Below are 18,982 nucleotides of genomic sequence, written 5' to 3'. Positions count from 1 at the left end.
ATTAACTATACTTCAAAAAAAAAAAAATAAAAACAACAGCAACAAAAACACAGTTCCTCAACTGTCTGCATTTGGAAGATTGGAAGTTTGGGATTCAGGAACCTTTTTTCCTCCAGTCATTCAAAAAGTATTTCTTGTGCAACACCTATGAATCAGGTACAGGGGTGGATGTGAAGAGTAGAAAGATGAATAAATACAGCTCCTGTTCTCCAAGAGCTTGTCATCTAGCTCTGCAGATCGTCTGTAGCCAAGTGGAAGACGTGTGATATGTGGGGAAGGAATCATATTCATCCATTTCTCCAGCATCTGCCGTGCACCAGCTCGGTGTGCGTTGAAGCCTCACTACAGCCCCATTCATTGGGGATTATGGTCCCAGTATTAGACTTGAAGGAATCAAGGCTCAGAGTGGGCAAGTAACTCATCTAAGATGACCCAGCTGGTGAGTGGCAGAGCCAGAATTCAAGCACAGATTGGTATACCTCCTAAGCCTAAGCTCTTTTAACACCCATGGCATGGTAACTGTTAGAGACATGGCCCCAGTGCCAAGGGAACCGAGACTGGGCCCACTGCTCTTGTCCTGTGGTTTGAGGAGTGTCAGAGCAAAACACTCTGTCCTCAGACCAGCTACAGAAAGCCTTGGTGCAAGAGAAAAGCTTTGCTCCTCAGGATTCCCAGAGGTCCCCAACCCTTCAAAGGTGGGGACCTGGGACACCAGCCCTTCCTGTGGGTCTGTGTGTATCTCGCATGGAGGGAGGCTACAGAAAGTGGACATTCTCTGAGAGCTCATCTTCCACCAGGCTCTCTCCAGCAGCACGGATCTGCCTTCAGTTCACGGATTCCAAATGAAAGTGTCCTTCTAGCACCCAAGGAAGGAAGCATGAAGGCCCTTCGGTGGCCTCACACTAAGACACTAGGAAGCTTCCAGAAGCAAAAAAGAGAACTGGAGGTCAAGACTCTGATGGATCCTGAGCCAGTGGGGCTTGTTGAGTATGTGGGAGGAGCAGCCCTGAGGCTGAGAGCAGAGGCAGGCTCCCCCGCCGCTGCGAGGGTTAGGGAGCCAGCGACGCCAGGCACGTCATGCGGCCCACACTCCTGAGAAGGTTCAAGGGGCATCTTGTCTGCATGGTGCCTCCTAGTGTCCAAAGTGGTCAGGACGGGCTGGTCATCGTCATTTTGCAACCCAGGAAAGCTTGCCCGGACCAGTTAAGTGGCCTGCCCTGGTCCAAGCCAGTGTCCTTCCTCTGCACCCAGAGATGACCTCTCAGGCTTGAACCAGGGACCTGAACTTCAAAGTGAAGTTTCCATGATGGTTCAGACAAAGATGGGGTGTCCTGCGCTGGGCTTCTCGGCTCTCCCGGGTCCTTCAGGCATTATCAACTAACGCTTAGCTAAAGAATCAGAAACGAGTATCAATTTCCCCAGTGAGAGGGCTACAAGACCTGCAGCATCCCATTTTTCAAGGCCTTGGGATCAATTAGTGAGTTGCAATGCCCAGTTTTGCATGGCCCAGACTCTGAGACTCATTAAAGGCCAAAGGGGGAATTTTCATTGTGGAAAAACCCGCTTGTACCTAGCTTGCAAGCGACTTTCAGGGTCCTTGGCCCAGAAAAGCCAGCCTTTCAGATACTTGTATGATTCTTGCAGCGCGATTCCAATGTGGGTAGATTTGCTTAGCGATGCGGTTGCATTCGCTTTATTTTTTGTTTATCCAGCAGGTGAAGAGGAGAACTTTTCTCTACTGACCGTAGGGGTTTCTCCAGAGAGAGTTTGGCAGCCTCTTTTATTCAAACGTTATCCATTGATTTTAAAATAAAACAAAATAAACCAAAAACAAACCCGAGTTTGTTAACATTCAGTAGTCACCGATCACCAATCCAAGAGTAGCCTCCCTTTATTTTCCTTGTTCTGGTTTTATAATTTTTCTATTTTTGCTGTGTCCTGTGAAAATAAAACATGCTGGAGTTTTAACAAGACACGGTTTCCAGTAGATAATATTGGTGTGAAGTTAAACTTCATGTTTACTTGTATTTTATTTTTCAAATATTTCTTATAGCACCATAGGGGCTGCATTTATCACCTACTCTATCCTTTGTCTCTGACTGATTTTCTAATTCATAATCAGCAAGCTCTCCAAAAAAAAAAAAAAAGAAAGAAATTGTCAAGTTATAAAGGTTTTTCTTTTCAAGTCTATTTTAATTTAGCTAAGTATCATCCTTTCCAGTTTTCTCAGATATTCTCATCTAGGAATTATAAGAAAGGACTAAATGGAGTACAATTTTATATTTGCAGAGTATGTATGTGTGCTACACACTCTAACAATAAAGGTGCTTTCAACTGCAATAATAAACTCAACTGTAGATGACCTAAACAATAAAGAAGATTTACACTCTCATATCATAGAAGTCCCAAGATAGGATAACTCCACGTTGGCGAATTCAGCAACTCACTGACATCAAAGCCATCCTCCCTCTTTGCCGTCCTCAGGTTCCCCATTGCCTTCATAATACGACTGACTCGTGCTCAAGATGACAACACCCAATAGAGGAAGAGATTGACTCTTCCTCTGCATCTCTTCCTATGAATGAGGAAACCTCTCCCAAAATATCCCAAGCAGATATTCTCTGATATCACATCAGCCAAAATTCATCTCCAAGCCTAGACCCACCACCAGCAAGAGGAAAGGGACAGGCCAATGAGCTTGGCAGTGATCCTGGTCTCCTAAAGTTGAAAGATTACCTGGGCTAAACCAGGAGGAAAAAGAAGGGATGTGGGTGCACACTCAGAGGGAACTGCCGCACGTAACTTATTTCATTCAGTCCCCATAACACTCTTATGGGCTACCTCTTGTTATCCCTATTTTAGAGATAGGAAACAGAAGCCTAGGAATTTCAAATCATGTACCTGATTACCCACACATAGAGAATATGATGGATCAGGAATTCAAGAATCGTTCTCCCAATGAATTCAAACTCAACTGGAACCATTTCACAACGTAGAGGTTACAGTGCTTCTCTGTTCTGGATCATTAATACAAAGTTAGGCATTCGACATATAAAAAGCTCACAGCACAAACCCCACAGAATTTTAGAGTTGAGAAGGATCTTTCATATCCCACCTCCCACAGCATTCATCCAAGGGGTTTTGAGCATCTACCCAGTTTGAAGCACCACACTGGGAACAGCTAGATGTGCCAGGATGCATAAGATATGGCCTCTGCCCCCAGGGCTCACAGACTAATAAGAAGAATGAGAAAGGCATACAAATAACAATACCATATGGCAGAATATGGTAAGTGCCAGGAGAGTTACCCAAAGGCATTAGGGTACTATTCGGGGGGGGAAAAAACGTTGGCCATAAAAGTTATCATGGAAAAGACATGAAGTGGCAAGTTTCCTTGGAGATAACATTTCAACAAGCAAAGATAGGTGGGAGAGAAGTGGATCCCAGGATGGGAGCCGTGCAGGAGCAGTAAACTGCAGGTCATGTGAACAAACATCAGGAAGTTAAATTTGACTGGAGGACGGGAAACAAATTACCTTGGAAAGCAAAGCTTGATCTTGAATTGAAGCGTTTAATTTTAGTGTGTGGGACTGAGGGGGGGAAATGAAGGTCTTTGACCAGGTGTGGCATGATCAAAATTGCCTTCTATAAAGATTAACCTGGGAATAGTATATATGGGAAGACGTTCTGTATATCTGTTGGGACGCTTGGTCTGCAAGCCAGAGAAAACCCAACGCAACAGAGCTTGAACAACAGGGACGTTTATTATCTCGTTTAAAAGATGCCTGGAAAGTTGGCTGGTTATTTCAGCAGCAGCTTTCCATCTGTCCTTCTGCTCCCCCACTCTCAGCGTAGCTCCCGTTGAGAAAGACGTTGCTGCAGTTTCCAAGTCTCTCGGTTGTAATCAGTAGCGTTCAGGGGAACAAGAGACAATCCCTCCCTGTTGTCCCACTCAGGAAGGAGGGAATCGCTCCCAGAAGACTTCCCCTCTCACCTCATTGGCCAGAGTTGAGTCAGATGTCCTGACCTAAACCAATCACTGATAAGGAGAATGGGGCCGCCATGACAGGCTTCATCAATGAATGAACACCCTGAGGAACAGAGAAAAAGAGTAGACTCGTCAACCAAATTAGGAATCGGCGACTATGGAAGAAGAGAGGAATGGATGCTGGAGAGACAGTGACTAGGGCCTACTATGTGTTCCATAAGAGGAATCCGAAGCAAAAAGGCCAGCTAGAAGGCTAGGGCGCCAGTCCAACGAAGAAATAACGACTACTTAGACTGAGGTCGCGTCTACAGAAATGGGAAGCTGCTCTGGTTCGCGTATGACATAGAATCCCTTGATTCATCATATGCACTGCTTGGTTATCTTCAGTGATGGAGAACTCTCAACCTCCTGGGGCTACCATGTTCCGTTATTTAACAGCCATTGGTGTTGAGCTGAAACCCTCACTCTTTTTTCCATAGGAACAGTTTCCAAACCAAGAATTCCCCATATTTATGCAATTGAGGTTTTTTTTTTAAATCTGAAATGGTCTTTACTTTTATTACCATAAAATGTAGTTTTGCTGGTTCTAGTACAACATTCCGGCCTGACTTTTCAACAACCATTGGTTAACTCTCCATGGTGTGCAGGTATTGTCGTAGGCACTAGGGGTAGACAGAGAATAAGGAGCTCACAGCCTGGTGGGGAAGTGGACACACGGACAAGGAATTATAAATCTAGCGTGACGATGCTATAACATGAAGTGGGTTGTGCAAAGTGTGATTGTGACAATGACCGATGATGAATTATAAGATTATGACGGATGTTAGAGTAGTCTTGAGAGTGATGAAACAGCATCGTGGCCCCCTGACCCCCACCTCCCAGCCCTTAAATTCCCTTTGGAATTGTATCCCATCAGTGACTGTGACCACAATGTCCTAAGTTTAAGCAGACACAACTGTCAGTGGTTGATTTGATCAGGGTTGAGACGGGCTGAGTCAGGCCCAAATTGAGGAAATTACACTGAGCAACTTAATTTTCACTTTGCTCTGTGTGGAGCAGACAGCACTCAGCTCAAGTGGTTATTTCAACCTGGAGAAGAAAGAGATGGGTTGTGGTGGGGCTGCGGATGGGTTGAGAAAGGGGGTGAGGTGAAGGGGAGCTGAACAAGGGTTATCAAAGGGCCAGAGGACCCTGGAGGGAAGAGTGGTTTTCAAAAGCATGTTTTTCAAAGAAATGGTATTTCAAGCGGCTGCCCTCAAAATTTGTCCCAAGTCTCTGGTTTCTGTCCTTCTAAGCACTTGTGCTTTATTGAACATTTATATGGGTGGGAACCTGTAAGTCTTCCAGGCAACGAGGAGACTCGTTGTATAATATCTCCTTCAGTATATTATTGTTGATGCAGGTTTAATTGTCTGATCTCAGTTCATCTATTCACGGGAGGATGGAGTGGCTGGGTCAGCATCTTGTCAAACAAATGACTGAAAAATGGAAACACGGACCCGTGAGCCGGGGTTTGTTGTCGGTGGTGTTTGTTTATATGCGTGACTGAAATAATTGGCTGCTTTCTGAGTAAATGACTCATTGTCTTGGCGAGGAAGGCTAGGAAGGCTCCGAAGAGCTGTTGGAGCTTGGTTCCTCTCTCATTTTTAGGACAGAACGACGGCAGTGGACGGCCAACAGGTTAAAAAGAAAGTTAAGGAATCAGGAGAGGGGTGGAAATACATGGTGCTCAGAGTAAGTGGTGCAGAGGAGTCCTCTTGATAGAGCTAAAAGATTTATTGAATTTTTTTAATTGAAATATGGTCGATTTACAGTATTGTGTTAGTTTCGGGTGTACAGCAAAGTGATTTGGTTATACATATATACATGTGTATATGCTTTTTTTTGATTCTTTTCCATTATGGTTTATTACAAGATATTGAATATGGTAGTAGAAAGACGAGTGATGCTGGGAATATGAGAGGACACGACAGACCATGTTGCCCAAAGCCTCAGTTCAGGTCACTCAACTTCCCTTGACGCTAGAGGCTGCCTCCCCTGTAGCCCAGGAGTGAAATCACCACCTTCATATCATAGCATGGTTATAAGAATATGTGTGGGAGCTTTGTAAACTGGAAAGTTCTCTCCATGTGGGAAGGGATCTACTTCCTACGAGGCCTTCTGTGGCGTTGATACATTTCTGAGACTGCCAGAGACTACAGATGGTCCCCCTGAGTCTGCAATGGAAGCACAGACATGGAGGCTTTCCCTGGACCAACCGTTCGATGAAGTGTCCCTATGCTGGCTTGTGGCCTGGGTGGCTAAAGCTAGTTTTACCATCATGTAAGGGGGGCAAATACAACATGTTGTGCATTCGTTCAATGCATTTCTTGTGTATCTATCATTGCCACACACGGTGCTCATGTACTTGATCATCTAGTCGGGAAGAGAGACATTATACTCATAATTACCTGTAAGTAGGGTGGCCCTATATCTCAGTCTGCTTGGGACAGTCCTGGTTTACTCCTGGGACTTGGTATAATTATAAAGAGATTTTCCTTTTAGTCTTGAGTATCTAGGCTTGAACTGGAAAATATATGGTCCTCCTACCTATACATCATCAGCGTCTCATCTGATTAACAAACTCTAAGAGTCTAACATGTCTCTAAAACACACATCATTCATTCATTCATTCATTCAGCATACTTTTTTTTTTTTTTTTTTTTTTTTTTGCGGTACGCGGGCCTCTCACTGTCGTGGCCTCTCCCGTTGCGGAGCACAGGCTCTGGACGCACAGGCTCAGCAGCCATGGCTCACGGGCCCAGCCGCTCCGCGGCGCGTGGGATCTTCCCGGACCAGGGCACGAACCCGCGTCCCCTGCATCGGCAGGCGGACTCCCAACCGCTGCGCCACCAGGGAAGCCCTCAGCATACGTTTGGAGTATCTACTGTGTGCCAGGCATTTGGCACAAGGAGAATCTGGGAAGGCCACCTGGGGGGGTGAGAGCTGAGCTGACGCTTACGTGGGAAGGAGGAGGAGACAAGCCCCGCAAAGAGCTGGGGGAGGGCCCTCCTGGGGAGGGGGGCGCGCGGTGAGGACAAAGGCCCTGAGATTAAAGGACAGAGAGGTCAGTGTGGCCAGAAACGAGGTCAGAGAGTGACCAGGGGCCAGATAAACCCTGAAGGCCATCTCAAAAGGTTTGGCTTTATTTCCTTTTTTTTATAGTTGATTTACAGGGTCGTGTTAATTTCTGCTATACAGCAAAGTGATTCAGTTATACATATATACATTCTTTTCTAAAATATTCTTTTATAAAATTTATTTATTTTTGCCTGCGTTGGGTCTTCGTTGCTGCGCACGGGCTTTCTCTAGTTGCGGCGAACGGGGGCTACTCTTCGTTGTGGTGAGCAGGCTTCTCATTGCAGTGGCTTCTCTTGTGGCGGAGCACGGGCTCTAGGCACGCGGGCTTCAGTAGTTGTGGCTCGTGGGCTCTAGAGTGCAGGCTCAGTAGTTGTGGTGCGTGGGCTTAGTTGCTCCGTGACATGTGGGATCTTCCAGGACCAGGGCTCGAACCCGTGTCCGCTGCATTGGCAGGCGATTCTTAACCACTGCGCCACCAGGGGAGCCCTAAATATTCTTTCCCATTATGATTTATCACAGCATATTGAATCTAGTTCCCTGTGCTGTTATAAGAGTTTCCAGCTGCTAACCCCAACCTTCCACTCCATCCCTCTCCCACCCCCCTCCCCCCTTGGCAACTACAAGTCTGTCCTCTATATCCGTGATTCTGTTTGTCTTTCGTGGATAGGTTCATTTGTGTCGTATTTTAGATTCCACATATAAGAGATATCACGTGGTACCTGTCTTTCTCTTTCTGACTTAACTTCACTTAGTATGATCACCTCTAGTTGCACGTTTGGCTTTAATCATGCTTGCAGTGGAGAGCTATTGGAGTGCTGTGCACAGGCTCTCTGACCGCGGAGTGGAGAGTTGACCGCAGGGATGAGAGTGGCCACAGAGAGGCTGATGTGGTTTTCCAGGTGCCCGATGACACACGGACCAGGACACTAGTGCTGTTGCTTCTCTTTTGTTCAAATGGTAGAGTTCAAATACTTGCGTTTCATCTTTCCAGCCCTACCTCCAATGTAAAGGCCACAGAAGTTAGATTTCTGGTTACCAGTCTGAGCCTCTATGTAACTCAGAAGTGTCAAGGGGCAGGGCGGGGGCGGGGGTCAAGGAAAATCCAACAGAAGGTTCATTTCCATGGAATCAAAAGCAGAGTGTCTGAGGCTCAAAGAGCCGTGGAACGTCCTGGGTGTCATCAATCTTGGCTTCGGACATCTGACGCCGTTTCCCGTGGGTCCTTTTGCAATAAAAGGGTGCAATGTAGTCTGAATAACAGTACAGTGAGGTGGATTCATTACTGGTTGGACTTCTTTACTGGAGGGTATTGATTTATGGTTCTGAGAAGTCTTGGGGGTGGGCATTGCTACCAGTTCATCCTGGTCATCATTCTCCTTAAGGACTTGAGAGGTGTGGGTGTTTGTTTATCCTTTTTGCAGATGCCTTAGGCCAGGAAGGATGAGTCATGTTTGGAAGACAGACTCACCATTCAAAGAGTGCCAGAAGTTCACGTCCTCCTTTGTACCAACCTGTTCCCTCCATCTCTTAGTAGGTATCCAACATAATGTGCATGAGAATCAACCAGAATGGGGTTTTAAACACAGGAGTCTGGATTCCGCTCCTAGAATGTCTCGGGAGGACAGGAACATGTGATTTTCACAAGTGCCAACAGGATGCTGAGGAAGGTGGTCTGGAGTCCACAGTCTCCTCATTACCTTTGAGCGCCTTGAAGGCAGAGATGGTCTTTTCCTTTAGCACGTGGTACACACAGTAAGTGAGCACTCTGCTTGGCAATGAATATCCTAACATCCCCTTCATCCTGAGAAGGGATGAGGCCTTCTGCCAGGGTTCTCCCAGCATCCTCTCCTTCTACCTCCAAAGGGATCATAACTTCACAGAAGACACTCATGTCATTCCCTCTTATTTCAGAAGAAGAGTGTGGACTTTGGAAGCATACAGGTCTGGGATCAAATCTGAACTCTATTATTGATTATCCAGGCCAACAGTGCTCAAACCGTGGTCCACACCAATCAGCGGGGGAGCTTGTTCAAACAGATCCTGATGCAGTAGGACTGGGCTCTGTGTCTACGAGCTCCCAGGTGACGCTGAAGCTGTCCAAGGCCACAATCTGAGGACATCTCAGAGTCTCAGGCTGTGAATGACCTTGCTCGAGTACCTTCAACTCTCTGAGCCCATTCCTTCTATTGGGGAAAAAGAGAAGGTCATGTTGGTCAAGGTTGCGTTGATTCCATGTGATAGGAAACAAACAGTGGAAACAATTCATGGGTCTGTTTTTCTCACTTAAAAAGCAGTCGAGGGATAGAGAGGCCAGGGCTGGTGTCGGTGCTCGTGGAACCAGGCTCCTTCACGCCCCCTGCTTCGGCAGCACGCAAAGTTGGAGCCTCCAGGCCACGAGATGGCAGGCAAAGGGCAAAAGCCATGTGCCAGCTGACCCTGTTTTTAAAAAATCAGAATATGTAATAACTTACCCAGAACCCCACCTGGACAACACACTGGTGAGATCTGGGTCAAAGGGCACTCCTGGCAGCTCAGGAGTGTGACAAGGTGAGTATTCTAGCTGGGCACGTGGCGGCTCTGAGCAAGGTTGGGGGCTATCAGTAAGAAAGCAGGGAGGAGTGGACATTGGGTGGCCTCTAGCAGAGACCAACACAAGTATCTATTTTGTGCCATTGTAACGGGGTTCGATGGGGCTTAATGGGGCCCGGCCTAGCACCTGCCCCAGAGTAACACTCAGCAAACCTGGGTTTCCTTCCTCTCTCTCCTGCGGCCCTGAGTGCGTCTCCTCCAGGCATTGCTGCAGCCAGGATTGCTTCTCCCTGGTGTCCTGAAAAATCTAATGTGTTGGCTTTTTCCCTTCAGCCTTCTTGACTTACCCTTCCCTCCTAGACTGAAAACCCCTCTCTTCCTGGCTTCCACTCCCCACCATTTTGCACACTTCCCCATCTGTCACCCTGGCAACCACCTGCATTTAATGGGCTTAATTGCCCATCTCTCCCCTAAAACTGCATTCTCGAAAATCAGAAATATCATCCTACCAATGAATTCCAAGAGTCTCTGTTCACTGTTTTACCCAGTGAGCTTCCTGGCCGTATTCTAACATCACTGCACACACCTCCTGCTTGAAGCACCAACCTCTTGTCTCTGAGGCACTCTGCTCTCTGGTTCCCCTCCTTCCCCTGGAAATGCTTCTCTTTCCTTCTCCAGCTCTTTCTCTGCCTTTTCCTTGGAAATAAACATTTCCCAAGGTCTCTTTTGCATACCAGTCACCCTACATGCTCATTTCATTCATCGCCCATAGTCTAGAGCAGAGGTCAGCAAACTGCAGCCCACTGGACAAATTTCACCCTCCGCTCCCCTCCCCCCAACTCCCACTCCAACTCCAGTTGTTTAAATAAAGTTTTATTGGGGCATAACCACACCCAACTCATTTGCATATTGTCTGTGACTGCCTCTGCACGACAGTGACAGAGCTGCCACAGCGACCCTATGGTCCATAAGCCCAGAATATTCACGATCGCCCTTTACGGAAGAACCTTGCCAACGTGTGCTTCTGACTCTTAACAGTGTCCAAACACACTTTGCTCCCTGGTGTTCGTTCGCGCATGCACTCCAGACTCTGGACAATGCAGCAGGATCTCCTCCAGCATAGCTAATCCAAGTCCCAACCCGTCTTCCTCCTCAAACCTGTTTCTGCTCTTCTTGGCCATCAATTTTTATCAGTTACCCCATCCGTGACCTACCTGTGGTGAAACTAAACCGTTGCAACCAATCAGTGGCATCAGGACCATGGAGGGACGAAGGGCCCCCAAGTTCAGTCTTCAATAGTATCCATCATGGACACTGAGCTGGTTTTGCCTGTAAAAATCAGTATGACATTAGCAAAAAAACAAAACAAAACAAAAAAAGACACTTGACTTCAGCTCCTTTTTCCTTGAAATCTGTCTCTAGGTCACAGTGCTGACATACTCACTTAAATGAGGCCCCTTCATGACAAGAGGGAGGCAAAATTCCATAAACACGATAGTCCTTTCTCTCCATTGACCTAAAGAGCGATCATTCAACATTGAAGTGCTTCCTTCCTAACTTCTAATTGTTTGACTTGCTGCAAGACTGAACTATATATCACTGTAGAAAATGTAAGGACCAACACATAAACAATACCACAGTCCAGTTTGCTGAATAATTTACTTTTTCTGCTTCCCCCAAAGAATGCCCTTCTCAGTGTATTCCTTCTCAAGTTATTGGAATGAAATAGAAATTATTCGGCCTATTAAATGCTGCAAAAGTATCGAGTGAACATACCAAGATCGCGGGCAATGGTGGGAGTCCCCTGTGAAAGCTCTTTGAACTTTGCTGGCTTTTTAGCAAAACGGATTCAGAAGACTTTAAAAGCATTAGCAAAGACAAAGAGCAACTGCTGGCCCTTTGATTTGTCCTTTCATCTGCCAGATTCCCGTGTCTCTGCTATTTGTTAGACACGCGTGGTAGCTGCTGGAGATGCCAGATGACTGACACGGCAGAGCCTCCCTAGAAGACTTACAAGGGCTCAGTGAGCCCTGCTCACTTTGTAAAATCAAATCCACGGGGCCACAGAGCAAGTGATTCATGATATTTATAGAATAAATGAATGTAGGAATGACACTCCCTGGTTATGACTTGCCATCAATTACAGAAGGAAGGAGCTGACCATTTTAGTGCCTGTTACGTGACAAGTGCTGTATTATTTCCTCAGTCTGCAGTATAGGCTGGATAAAATCCTGAGCCTTGTCGGAGACTGATGGCAAGTCAAGAAATGGGTTGTAATAATCAGATTTCTGCACACAGGGACTATATCATCCTTTGTTATACGGTGGAAACAGTCTTCGGCGCCAATGAGCTCTTGTTTATATTTGAATGATTGTTTGCAGTTTCAAAGCACTTTAAAATATGCTGTATCTGTATTCCACGCCATAAAGCTGTGGCCTATGTATTTTCATCCCCATTTGGTAACTAAAGAAACTAAGCGTCGGAAAGTTGCCATGGGTTGCCCGCGGACAGCTAGTGAGTAGTGGGTCAGGCGCTGAAGCTAAGCCCCCTGCCTCTGTGTCTGTAAACCTTGTCACCTGAATTCTCCAAAGAGACACACAGCTCATGAGTGAGCAGGGGAATCACCACCCTCACCTTGGGCCCAAGCTACTTGCCACATTGGACTTGGCACTTTCGCTCTTACTTTTTTTTTTTTTGCGGTACGCGGGCCTCTCACTGTTGTGGCCTCTCCCGTTGCGGAGCACAGGCTCCGGACGCGCAGGCGCAGCGGCCATGGCTCACGGGCCCAGCCGCTCCGCGGCATGTGGGATCTTCCCGGACCGGGGCACGAACCCGTGTCCCCTGCATTGGCAGGTGGATTCTTAACCACTGCGCCACCAGGGAAGCCCCCTCTCTTACTTTTAAAGTTTAAATGTAACGTTTGAAAACGAGACCTGTGATCTCATAGTAAATCCCTTCTTCATCGCTAGTGAGTAATAATGAAAAGGAAATAATAAAACAGTTAAGTAACAACCAAAGCTCCAACACTGGGTCCCTTTAGGAGAGAGCTTCCCAAGGGACTGTCGTTTGGGCCCCAGCACATCCCAGCCACAGAGCAAAGAGCAGGGGTCTTTCAGCTTGTACCTCAGGTACCACAGGCCCTAGGGACAATGCAGGCAGCTCCCCCAGCAAAGCAGCCACAGGCCAGGCAGGAGGCCAACGACCTCACACCTGGCTTCCTTTCCCTCTCTCCTCGGAAGCAGTCCATTCTTGGCCAGATTTAATATGCTGTCCTGGAATCCAATCTCTGACTTCCTTGCACGAATAATCAGCGCTCCCTTCCCCACAAAGCGCAGCGAGGACCCTGGGGCCCTGCGCACCTGACGCAGCTACAATCCCCCAAGGTCGGAGATGCTAATGTCAGCTGCCCGGCCGGCCTTCCTGGCTAAAGGTGACTGATCCTCACATAAACTGAGACGCGTTCCTGAAAATGGAAAACAACTTCATCAAAGATAAATAACAAGGAACCTGGTCTTCGTGTCACATCCCCCACTGGAGAGAGGCGAGCAAGCAGTGATGCCCGTCTCCCGTGGGCAGCCTCCTGGATCTTCCACGCGTACAAATAAGAAGTCTGCTCAATGAACTGGTCACTTAAATAGGCTTTTTCACCTGCCGAGTTTCCATTTAAAACACCGACAAAGCCATCTTTGCAAAATATTCTCTGGTATTTATCTCTTCCAATTCACTTAAATTAATTACTCTGCAATTGTTCTCAAAGCTCTGTGATGGCGAGAGTTTCTAAGAATTGAGTTTCTTCTAAGAGCATGAGCTCTCTGGCTTGTTTGATTTGCCAAACACAGCAAAGGAGCATTTTCTCGACACTTTCCCAAGATTTATTATGGGGCCACTAATTTATTCTCTGTTCAATTGGGCATCTCTAACCTGAGAAAGTTGTTAGAAAATGAATAGAAGAGAGGGACATGTGATCATCCTCTGTGAACAGGGTTCACTTGAATCGATGGAAACTCTTAACAAAGTTTCCCCAGAATTTTAGGAATAACAATGAACGGGTGACGGAGATGGAGCGTGAGATGATACTGCTCCCAAAAGAGTGGTTTCCTCATCTTTACAGACGTGCAATCAGCAAGCTCATTCCACCTTATTACACCCCACCAGGCAGACAGAGAGTCAAGTTCACCAACTCACATGTAAGGAGAAAAGAGAAGGCAAGGTTCTGGCTGCATTGACGCCAGCCACACTGTCAGTGGTTTATAAGAAGAGCAGAGTTGTTGGCTCAAGCCCCCTCCATGGTGGAAAGTGGTTAAGAGAAGGAGCTTGGGAGCCAGATGGACAGGGTTCAAATCTCAGCTCCAGTTTCTCAAAAAACTAAAAATAGACCTACCATATGACCCAGCAATCCCACTCCTGAGTATATATCCATAAAAACCAAAAACACTAATTTGGAAAGATACATGCACCCCACTGTTCATAGCAGCATTATTTACAATTGCCAAGCTATGGAAGCAACCTAAGTGTCCATCAACAGATGAATGGATAAAGATGATGTGATCCATATATATCCGGTGTGTATACACACACACAGACATATATGACATTGAAATACTACTCAGCCATAAAAAAGAAACAAAATTTTGCCATTTGCAGCAACATGGATGGACTTGGAGGACATTATGCTAAGTGAGATAAGTCAGACAGAGAAAGACAAATACTGTATGATATCACTTATATGTGGAATCTAAAAAATACAACAAACTAGTGAAGAAAACCAAAAGAAGCAGACACAAACATAGAGAACAAACCAGTGCTTTCAAGTGAGGGCAGGGAGCAGCAATGTAGGGGTGGACGAGTGGGAGGTACAAACTACTGGGTGTAAGACAGGCTCCAGGATGTATAGTACAACACAGGGAATATAGCCAATATTTTGTAATAACCATAAATGGAAAGTAACCTTAAAAAAATTTTTTTAATTAACACCTGAAATACAAAGACTTCATCACTTAAAAAAATAATCCAAGCTACTACTTACTGGGCGGCCCTGAACAAGTTACTCACCTCTTTCTGCTTCAGCTTCCTCCATGGAAAATGAGAATAATAACAGTCCCTGACAGGATAATTGTGAGCACTCCTTGATTAATATGTGTGAAGCTGTTAGAACAGTGGCATAAACCACCATGAGTTTGCTAGTATTCTATGCACGTAGCAACAGAACAAAGATACACAAGTATTGCTAAGAAGGGGTGCTCTGAGACCCCCTTTGATGCATACATCAGGGAGAGGTCATTTTTCACATGCAGACATGACACTGCTATGGTGGAATTCTGGTGTTTTTTCTTTAAACATTTAGAAACTCTTTGGAGTTTTTTTGGAATGTATAAAAGTATTTATCACATATTTCTTTGTTTCTTAGCTTTGATGTTTCTCTTTCTTGTTTAATTTTTATTTTATATTGGAGTATAGTTGATTTACAATGTTGTGTTAGTTTCAGGTGTACAGCAAGGTGATTCAGTTATACATGTACAATATATCTATTCTTTTTCAGATTCTTTTCCCATATAGGTTATTACAGAGTACTGAATACGGTTCCCTGTGCTATACAGTAGGTCCTTGTTGTTTATCTATTTTATATATAGTAGTGTGTATATGTTAATCCCAACCTCCTAATTTATCCCTCCCCCCTACCTTTCCCCTTTGGTAACCATAAGTTTGTTTTCTAAGTCTGTGAGTCTGTTTCTGTTTTGTAAGTAAGTTCATTTGTATCATTTTTTAGATTCCACATATTAATCATATTATATATTTGTCTTTCTCTGTCTGACTTACTTCCCTTGCCTAGTATGATCATCTCTAGGTCCATCCATGTTGCTGCAAATGGCATTATTTCATTCTCTTTTATGGCTGAGTAATATTCCATTGTATATATACACACATCTTCTTTATCCATTCATCTGTTGATGCATATTAAGGTTGCTTCCATGTCTTGGCTATTGTAAACAGAGCTGCCATAAACACTGGGGTGCCTGTATCTTTTCGAATTATGGCTTTCTCCAGATATATGCCCAGGAGCTGGATCTATTTTTAGTTTTTAAGGAAACTTCATACTGTTTTCCATAGTGGCTGCACCAATTTACATTCCCACCAACAGTGCAAGACGGTTCCCTTTTTTCCACACCCTCTTCAGCATTTATTGTTTGTAGACTTTGATGATGGCCTTTCTGACCGGTGTGAGGTGAAACCTCACTGTAGAAACTATTTGATATTTAAAGTAGACTAGTATGGAACTGGTTTGGGTGTAAATTTACTTTGGTTTTTTTTGTTTGTTTGTGTTTTGCGGTACACGGGCCTCTCACTGTTGTGGCCCCTCCCGTTGCGGAGCACAGGCTCCCGACACGCAGGCTCAGCGGCCATGGCTCACAGGCCCAGCTGCTCCGCGGCATGTGGGATCCTCCCGGACCGGGGCACGAACCCGCGTCCCCTGCATCGGCAGGCGGACTCTCAACCACTGCGCCACCAGGGAAGCCCTAAATTTACTTTGTTAACCCCGTCTCTTCATAGAAAGTGTGAAGAGTCATCACAAGGTTCAAATCACCCAGTTCTGAATAATGAAAATTTTTTTAGATTCCTATTTTACCTGGTTTACATGTAAGAGACGATTTTGAAGCAGGGAAGGGACAGCCTCACTGGACAGCCAGAAATTACCATCTATCCCAGGATATTTTAAAGACACATTAATTTTATTTTCATTAGAACAATAAATATGCCCACTATAGAAAATGTGGGGAACTCAGAAAAGCAGACAGAAAAGAAGAAAAAATTTCTAGTACCAGCTTCCAGAACAATTACCACAAATGTTGTGATGTGCTTCCTTCCATTCTTTTTTCCATACATGGAATGTACAACTTCTGTTGTTTTTACACTGGAACTATGTTAAATAGAAGACTTGTCCTCTTCCCTTTTACCATAAGCATTTTTCCATGTTAGGACCATGCTTCAGATCCCGTCTCATAGCTCAGGATCCCATCTCTGTTTCTACACCAAGACCTCATTGTTCCATTAGAAATAAACAGGCAGCCCAGCTCCATCCTTCTGATGTGTGTGTGGGGAAATATATAGGCTTAGGTATAATAAAACTAGATCAATAAGATGTTATTTTTAGGGTTCCTAGCACTATAAATACATTTATTAGTATTTCAACATAAGAGTTAAATTACCCACAGTAATGCTCCTTTGTAACCAACTGTGGCAGTCCTAGTGTCCCGAGTGGTCAATTCCAGAGGAGATTGTGTTAATTAGCTTGGGTTCCCGTAACAAATTACCACAGGTTGGGGAGCTTAAACAATAGAAATGTATTTCCTCACAGTTCTGGAGGCTAGAAGTCCAAGACCAAGGTGTGGGCAGGGTTGGTTTCTGGGGAGGCCTCTCTCGTTGCCTTGTCGATGGCATCTTCTCCCTGTCTCTGCATGGCCTTCCCTCTGCACATGTCTCTGCCCTAATCTCCTTGTTTTCTAAGAGCTCCGGGTGTGTTGGATTTGGGTCCACCCTAAGGACTTCGTTTTAACTTAATTACCTCTTTAAAGACCCTATCTCCAAATACAGTCACATCCTGAGGTACTGGAGGTTAGAACTGTACCATATGAATTTGGGGGAGTGGGAGGCAATGCGCAATTCAGCTTATAACAAGGTCTGTTAGGCCATATGCTACTACAACTATGAGTTTGCATGTTTGATTGTTTCTTTTAACACAGGGATAAAATTCTTTTTAGTGATGTCAACTTCATGTCTAGGCATCTGAGAGCTGAGACTGGGTCTGAGGTCGCTCTCGGCTACTCAGATCTCACCATAGTGCCTGGCACTTAACAGGCAACGAAAGAGAGAAGTAAAGGGGGCGGGAAATTAAGTGCATGGACCCAGTGCACGTCATCAGTTTGCTCAGGCCTTCAAAACTAAAAGAGGAGGGAGGCTAAAATACCTTGATTTGTTTCCTAATTCAGCGCCTCACTTTATCCTCAGTCATGAAGATATGCAATGGCTCATTTGTCCAGAGTTAGGGTGAACTAAAACATACTGTTCTTATTTAGTCTGCGGGAATATTTTCCTCAATTCATGTGTGCCTTCAAAGACTTTTTCTTGTATGTGTTTAGTTTTTACATTGAAAATAAAAAGAGTAAAAAAAAAAGAGAGAGAAAAGGAAAGGAAGGATGGAAAGGAGGGAGGGAGGAAGGAAGGAAGGGAGAGAGAGGGAAAGGAAGGAAGGGAGGGAGGGACAATTTTTGAAAAACAGAAGAGTCATTGTCTTGTATAAGTTATTTTTTCCCACTCTTGCAGCTATTAAGAACATAAGTATGGAGTTCATACACATTATTTCACCTTATCACTTATCCAAAGTACCCAGTTGAATAGATGTTTTCATCAGCATTTTGCACTAGAGGACCTGAGGCTCAAAAAAGTGAAGGTAATTGAACAAATCACACAATTATTTGTGGCAGAATCAGACCTTAACTTTTGTCTTCCAAACCTAAGCCCAGGGCTTGTTCACCTCTATCCTTGGCTCTCCCTACAAAAATAGAGATTCACATGCTAGGCTCCCACGCCTTTTCTACCTTGAAGAACAGTAGGAAATTCGGGGACAACCATAAACTAAAGGACATGAAAGTCAGACTCTGCATTACACTGTGTTACTCTGAGCACATTACTTCCTGTTACCCTGGGTTCTCGTCTGAGAGAGGATGCATTGCACACGATCATCTTTAAGGTCCCATTAGTTGTGTAAAGATTTATGGTGAACAGAAAGGAAGTCCACATACTGTTGGGAGAGCAGCATTCGATAATTCTTGCAGTTAATTTCTAACAGGTATGTGGGCCTTTTGCTATGACCGCATCTGTCTTATCCCTGCTACAGCCCCAGTGAGAGACACATCAAGGATAAGCTTTGCCTGTTTCACACTTTTGTCTCCATTCTCCTGGATCTTTGTGAAGAAACTCTGTGTAGGATATAGCTGAACCTGTACTTCCTTGGAATTTTCTCCACTATTAATTTAATAAACATTTATTGGGCACCTGCTACATGCCCATACTTGTCCAGGTAGAGAAGCTAAAACCATGAGTTAGAAATGATTCTCACCTTCAAAATTCTCACCGTTTAGTGGGGAAACATCCATGTAATGGAGAAGTTAGATGTCTTGAATGGCTAATTGAGGAATTGTAAATTTGCCCATCCAACAAAGCAACGAAAGCACTGTCAAAAATGGTCAGGGGCATCCCTGGTGGTGCAGTGGTTGAGAGTCCACCTGCCGATGCAGGGGACACGGGTTCGTGCCCCGGTCCGGGAAGATCCCACATGCTGCAGAGCGG

Source organism: Tursiops truncatus, chromosome 14 (genome assembly GCF_011762595.2).
Source record: "Tursiops truncatus isolate mTurTru1 chromosome 14, mTurTru1.mat.Y, whole genome shotgun sequence".
NCBI lineage: Eukaryota > Metazoa > Chordata > Mammalia > Artiodactyla > Delphinidae > Tursiops > Tursiops truncatus.
The sequence above is the reverse complement of the archived record's forward strand: the minus strand, read 5'-3'. Positions refer to the sequence as shown.